This window comes from Notamacropus eugenii, chromosome 1 (genome assembly GCF_028372415.1).
Source record: "Notamacropus eugenii isolate mMacEug1 chromosome 1, mMacEug1.pri_v2, whole genome shotgun sequence".
In the NCBI taxonomy this organism is placed as follows: Eukaryota; Metazoa; Chordata; class Mammalia; order Diprotodontia; family Macropodidae; genus Notamacropus; species Notamacropus eugenii.
The window spans coordinates 722,218,941-722,226,004 of record NC_092872.1 but is presented as its reverse complement, the minus strand read 5'-3'; the positions used below and the strand labels follow the sequence as shown (position 1 = coordinate 722,226,004).

Here is a 7,064-nt window from a genome sequence, read left to right as displayed (position 1 = left end):
GGAAAAAGTGAAACTTGCTTTTCTTAATCTGACCTGGGGTGAAATGGTGCAGTCATAATGAGGTGTCCTCTTGACTCAAGGGAAGGGAGCGACTGGTTGTAAGGAGGTGTTCCAAAATTCGTTTGAATGTTCCCACAAATTTCAGGAATTCAGGCTCTGACTTCACCTGGTGTATCTGGCTTTCCTCAGACCATGTCCATTACTTAATTAGCTTACTTTGCACTCCTTCATCCCATCCAGGCTCTTTCCTCTGTTGTTTCCACACCACCCCAGACCACCTGCCACCACCAGATCACATTCACATCATTCCCCACTTTTTATGTACAAAAATATCGTCCCAACTTCATCAAATGCAGATTCTTAAATTCTAGCCCTCTTGTGTTGGCATCAGAAATAGGGCAGACTTACTAGGAGTCAGACTGGCTTCTACTGGTGATCCAATAAACTTGCTAAATAGAAAGATGGTTTGAGCCTGAATTCTTCTGAGGAAGACCCCACCCCCACCCTGTATCCTTGGATTTCTGGGTTCCTAGAAAACCTCACCTTTATTTTACATTAAAAAAACTCTAGGCCAATCAGTCTATCCCTTGTATGTCCTAGTGATTCTGTGTTGTTTGTGTGTGTGTTTGCGGGGTGTAGCCTATTTTCCTTTTGCATTCTGGGAATCCCAAGAACCTACTACTTGCTTAGATCATACCAGTTGTTTACCAAAAACTTGTTGATTTAATGACTTGACTAAATCCTTTAGAATATGAGCTCCTTGTAGGGAAGGGGTGGTTCACCTTACTTGATTACCCCAGCACCTAACACAGAGCCTGGCAAGTAATCATGCCTTGTTGAATTAATATGATGGAGTCTCCAGATATTGAGGATTGGAGTCATTTTCTGATTTTCTACATTCCAAGATCTGCCTATCAATTTTACTCAAGGAAGGAGACCCATTTTGTATTGCTTGGAGCCTGTTGAGACTAAGTTGGTTCAAATGGGTAGTAACTGTCATACTCACACATATATGAAATTTCATAATTTTCATAATTGGTGGCCACAAAAATTCTCATGATACTTGGATATTATAGATAATCTTGAAAGCTCCCCTTCCCCAAACACTACTTTGGCTGCTGGAGGTCTTAATTACTCAGTAAAACACTTCATTACATTAGAATTGGACAACCTTCTCTTTAAGCAACTTTTTTCCCAGGGCTGACAAGATTTTGTAACTTTACCCAAAAAGAGGGTCCCAAAGCATTTTCTCAGTCCCTGAAGAACATCCCAGAGAAGGAAAATCTACAAGTCTTTCCTACTTTACCCAAAAGGTCTGTAATTTTTTTTAAAGTTTTAGACAAAATATATTCCATGAAACAAATAGCAGTTTTTAAAGACTGTAACCACATTCCCTAACAGTTTATGTCATCATTTCAGAGCATCCAGAAATAAAGAGAAGTTGATTTCCAAAGAATACAATTGTATCACCCTCTGGTATGATTTTTAAAGTAAATATTACTTATCAAATGATTTTCCAAAATCACAATTAAATTTTGAAGCATAATTATAACAAAAGCAACATTACAGATTTAAAGCACATCTTAGTATTTTGACAAGACAATTTTAAAGCAAAACCTTGATATCAATCGAAAGATATCAGTTCACACAATTCACAAAATTTTCATATTACAAAGAAAATCACTTTACCCAGCTTTTTTTCTTGATTTTGATACTCTTGACTGATTTTGGTCAGTTATCAAAACATTTACATGAGAACATTTTGTGCCAGCAAAGAACAAGAAAACAAGTGAGCACCCACCAATATTCAATTATTGAATAGCTCAAGAAATTATAGTTGATAAATTCAAAGGAATATTATTGAAGAATGAGAAATGTCAGAATTTCAGGGGGAAAAATCTATAACATTTATAGGGATTTTAGCACAATACTTTGTTGTGGATATTTAATGAAGTCTCTTAAACTGGGAAATCTAATGAGGTCTTGAGCAAGAGGCCTAACTTTGCTAATTAAATCCCTAAGTTTTACCTCCAGTGAAATTTTTCCAATGTATACTCAATTACTGTTCAAATTCAAGGCAAATCATTCAACATCACAGTAATAAGCCTGTCTTCCAAGCCCTGACTCAAAAGAGGCCAAACTTGTTTAATTCTATGAAAGGCCAAAACAATTTCCAGGGAAAAGGCAGAAGTGGTGAAGTTCTATACAATCAGTCAAAATGTGACCAGGAGATGTCTGAGGATCAGATTGTTAGGTTCCTATTGAAAAATAAGACTCAAATTGAAAAAAAAATAGGGAAAATCATTACACCCTACAGGTATGACCTACATAACATTACTTATGGACAGGAATTGGAAGTGATGCATATATTAAGGGGATTAGATCTAGGTGGTAGATTGCCTGAAGAACCATAGACAGAGCTTCCTAAAATTGAAAGGGAAGCAGCAACTAAATGTATTCCAAAGAAAAAGAAGAGCAAGAAAGCAAAATGCCTGTTTGATGAGGCTTTACAAGTAGATAAGGAAAGAAGGAAAGGGAAGGAGAAAAGAAAATGGGAGAAGATAAACCCAAATGAATTCACAATTCCAGAGAAAAGGAATGAGAGATAAGAAGGTATTCTTGAATGAGAAACGCAAAGAAATAGAAGAAAACTATTGAATGGGAAAGACAAGATCTTTTAAAGAAAATGTGAGCTATGGAGGGAATATTTCTTGCAAAAACAGACATGAACACTTCTGGATCTAAGATGGGAAGGTGAGGAGGTAACGTTCCTGGGCTTTTCCAAATTCCCTTCCAAAAAGTCTTGCAAAAATGGCTCAGAAGCAATTTTGGAACAGTGAAGTAGATTACCAGCTAGGACAGCTTGGAGAGGGAACAGAAAAGGTGACCCACTGGAATTGTAGAGTTCAGTTAAGAGAGCAAGCCAGTGGCAGGATTCATTCTAGGGAGCCATGGAATATTTTAGGGCAGTCATGAGAAAATTTGGCATTTCAGAGATAAATTGAATCCATTTTTTAAATTAAAGTATTTTATTTGTTTTCAGTGTTCTACAGACACTTCTATATATCTTAGATTTTTCCCCTCCTTCCCCCTTCTTCACCTACCCTCCCCAAGCCCTCCCTGAGACAACATACAATCTTACATAGGTTCTACACATATATTTCTATTAAATACATTTTCACCTTAGTCATATTGCAAAGAATTAAAATGAATGGGAGAAACCATAAAAGAAAACAAAACATAATACAAAAGGAAATGGTCTGCTTTGATTCACAATTCAATTTGATAGTTTTTTCTTGAGATGTGAAAAAGGTTTTTTCTCTAGAGTCCATTGGGAATTTTTGAAGTCCTTGCATTACAATGAAGTACAAAGTCTACCAGAAAAATTCCTTGCACACTGTGGTTGCTGCTGTGTACAAATTTCTCCTGGTTCTGCTCCTTTCACTCAGCATTAGTTCATACAAGTCTTTCCAGGACACTCTGAAGTCTTTGTGTTCATCATTTCTTATAGCACAATAGTATTTCATTACATTCATATACCACAGCTTGTTGAGTCATTCTCCAGTTGATGGGCATCCTCTTGATTTCTAGCTTTTGGCCACCACAAAGAGAGCTGTTATAAATATTTTTGTACATGTGGGACCCTTTCTCCTTTCTATGATGTCTTTTGGATACAGTCCCAGAAGCGATACTGCTGGGCCAAAGGATATGGACATTTTTGTAGTCCTTTGGGCATAGTTCCAAATTTCTCTCCAGAATGGTTGGATTACCTCACAGCTCCACCAACAATGAATTAATGTTCCAACTCTCCCACATTTTCTCAGTGTCACTGGTCTCCGGATTGAAGAGAATGTGGAGTGAGTTTAAGGTATAAGAAGACCAGAAAGGAAGGGGGCAGGCTATAAAGGGCTTTGAATATCAAACAGTGATACTGGAGATGATAGGAGTTGAGTGAATAAAGAGTGGTAACATGGCTAACCTTGTGCTTTAGGAAGATCAATCTGCTAGCTGAGGAGAAGATGGGTTGGCGTGTGGACAGACATGACTAGGGAGATCAATCAGCAGGCTTTTCAATAGTCCAGGTGGGAGATGATGAGGGTGGTCCTGGTGTCAAAGGACAGAAGGTGACAGGAGAAAGATGTTATAAAGGTAGAAGAAATAGGGCTTAACAACTGATTGGTTACGAGGAGTGAGATAGAGTGAGAAGTTGCGGATGGCACCTAGATAGTGAGCTTGGGCGAATGGGAGGATAATGGGACCTTAGGAAGAGGGCAGGGTTTGGTGGGAAAGGGAATGGGTTCAGTTTTGGATATGTTTTGTTTCAGATGTTTATGAAACATCTAGTTTGAAATGTCTACTAAGCAGTTGTAAATGTGAGACTAGTGTTCAGGAGAGGTTAGGGCTGGACAAATCTGCAAATTATCCGTATAGAGATGACAGTGAAAACCATGGGAGGTGAGGAGATCACCAAATGAAACAATACAGAGAGAGGGAAAAGAGAAGAGGGCCAAGGACAGAGCGTTGGAGGACACCATTGTTACAGGAAAGAACTAGGAAGAAGATCCAGCAAAGGAGACTGGGAAGGAACAGTCAGACAGGAAGGAGGCAAACCAGAGAAGAATAGTATCACAAAAACCTGGAAATATGAGAACATCCAGAAGAAAAAGGGGGACTGACAGTGTTGAAGGCTCCAGAAAGGTCAAGAAGGGTGAGGACTGAGAGGCCATTACATGTGACAATGAAGAAATCACCAGTAACTTTGGAGTGAGCAACTTCAGTTGAGCAATAAAGTTAGAAGTCAGATTGCAAAGAGTTAAGAAGAGAATGAGAAGAAAGAAAGTGGAGGCACTGATTGCAAACAAGCCTTCTCAAGGAGTTAAGCCAGGAGTTAGCTAGCAGGAATGGATAGATAAAGTGAGGGGGTTTTTGGTAGGGGAGACACAAGCATGTTTGTAGGCAGTAGGGAAGCAGCTGGAAGACAGAGTGAGTGGGGATGGTAGAGCGAGAAATCTGCTGGAGAAGACAGGAAGTAATGGGATCACTTGGTGCATGTCGAAGGGGTAGCCTCACGAGGACAAAGACCACCTCCTCATGTGAAATAAAGAAGAGAAAGTGGTAGAAGGTGACTTAGTGATGTGAAATGAGGAAAGGAGAAAAGGGAGATCTAGGTGAATGGTTTTCTTCACTGAAGTATGAGAGAACGTTCTCAGCTGGGAGAGGAGGTCTGGGATACAGGGATTTGGAAGAGTGGCTGTGGTGAGTGGGATAAAGGACTGCATTGTAGCCCAGGTGGGATTATTCAATATCAATCATGGTTGACCTTGCTGGCATGTTGTCATGATTTTCTTAAGATTCATTCAGCAGCACATATACGGAGTGAAGTCAGTGTGCATGGTGGGGATAATCCAGGGCTAAGGCTTGGCAAGGTAAGATCAAGGACAGGATAAGGGAACCAGGCACTCGAGAGAAAGTGTAGGATTGTACTGTTTGACAAGGGGTCAAGATGGAAGGATGGAGAGTGTAGCCAAAGCAGGGGGGATGGCTTGGGAAAGAACTAAGGGGTCATGAGGTCAGAGGTCACACGGAAGACAAAGACTAGGTTTGGAGGCTGCAAGACAGACTGAAAAGTGCAGTAACAACAGTTGCCATGTGATCAGATAAAGCAATTTTAGAGTTCATGAACATGGAGGTAGTTCATTTGCAGGCTGTGGCAAAATCAAGGGTGTGATCATCTTTGTGTGTGGCTAAGGTGGGGTGGAGGAGTAGGTCACGAGAAATGAATAAGTTGAGAATTGAGAGGCTAGAGTGCTTGAAGGAATATCAGTATGTTATGGTTATGCCCCTGGTATGAGGGCAGGAGCTGGGGGAGGGAGCAGAGAAAAACTCAGGCAGAAAGAAAAGCATCTTGGAGGGGGGGTCTGCCATCAGAATCTTGTTTGGGTGATAAATATGGACTGAATGAACTTCACAGGAGATGTTACTGAATGATGGTGGTAGGAGAGCCTAGAAATGGCGATGGAGAGCAATACGTATTCCAACTCTCCCCCTTTTACCAGGGAAAATGAATGGAAAGTGAAACCAATGCTGCAAAGAGTAACCAGGGAGGCTGTATCATTAGACACAAATACAATGTATTTATTTTGCATAGTATGTATTTGTAGGCTACAGCATTGGGCTGAATGAAACAAGATGAAATTCCATAACAATAAATATATAAAGATTTATCTACTTGGGTTAAAAAAAATCAAGTTCACATGGAGAAGATGGGGAAGACAATAGTTTATCTGAAAACTCAGTGAACAAGACTCAAAAGAGCTAGGAGTTTTAATGGGGTGCAGATTCAATGAGACCACAGGTAAGTGGTGGCCAAAAAAGTTCATTCAATCTTGGGCTTCATTAAGGGAAGACTAACTTTCAGATGAAAATTCCTTCATATTCTGCCCTCATCTGTTATGCTCTGTTGGCCAACAGAAGTTAAGAACATTGATAAGCCAGATTGTCCAAAGGAGGGCAATCAGAATAGTTGGAGGCTTTGAATTCATGTCAGAAGAGTCAGCTGAAAGACCTGGACATGTTGAGTTTGGAGAATGGAAGACTAAGAAGGGAATAACAGGTATCTTCAATTATTTGAAAGTCTATCCCATGTAAACAGGATTAGGCTTGTTCTATATGTCAAGGGAGGTCAGAATTAAGAATCTGTGAAAGATGACAAGGAGCAAATTTAGGCTTGAGGTCAGAAAAGCTTTCTAACAAAGAGAGATGTCTAACATTGGGATAAGCTGCCCCAAGAGAAGTGGGAAACTGCTCCTCCTGGACAGTCCTCAATCAAGGCAGGATGAGATTGGTTGGGTTAGGTCTAGTGGAGATTCTTTTAACAAGGAAGGCATGGATGGAACTACAAGTCCTCTGAGGTCCTTCCACCTCTTGAGTTCTATGACAGGACTCGATCTTTGGATGACTGCAGCAGCACAGTACAAGGCACACAGCAGATGATTAATAAACGATGATCAGATTGTTTAAGCTCACATGGCTATTCCACAAACAGTGAAAACGGATTAGGCAGC

The 7,064-nt window shown here is 40.1% G+C and overlaps 1 protein-coding gene across 11 annotated transcripts in view; it reads right to left on the bottom strand.

Annotated features, from left to right (window-relative positions):
• LOC140521606 (uncharacterized) overlaps positions 1–7,064 on the bottom strand; it is a 52,250-nt gene that overhangs the window by 20,190 nt on the left and 24,996 nt on the right. For 4 of the 11 annotated variants that reach the window (XM_072636834.1, XM_072636835.1, XM_072636833.1 and 1 more), the window contains one exon: positions 1,387–4,104. The exons of 5 other annotated variants lie outside the window; for them this stretch is intronic. The gene's annotated coding sequence lies outside the window, so the exon portion shown is untranslated. Of the gene's footprint in view, positions 1–1,386; positions 4,105–7,064 lie in introns of those variants that run through there. 2 more of the 11 variants (XM_072636838.1, XM_072636839.1) reach the window with 2 other exon arrangements.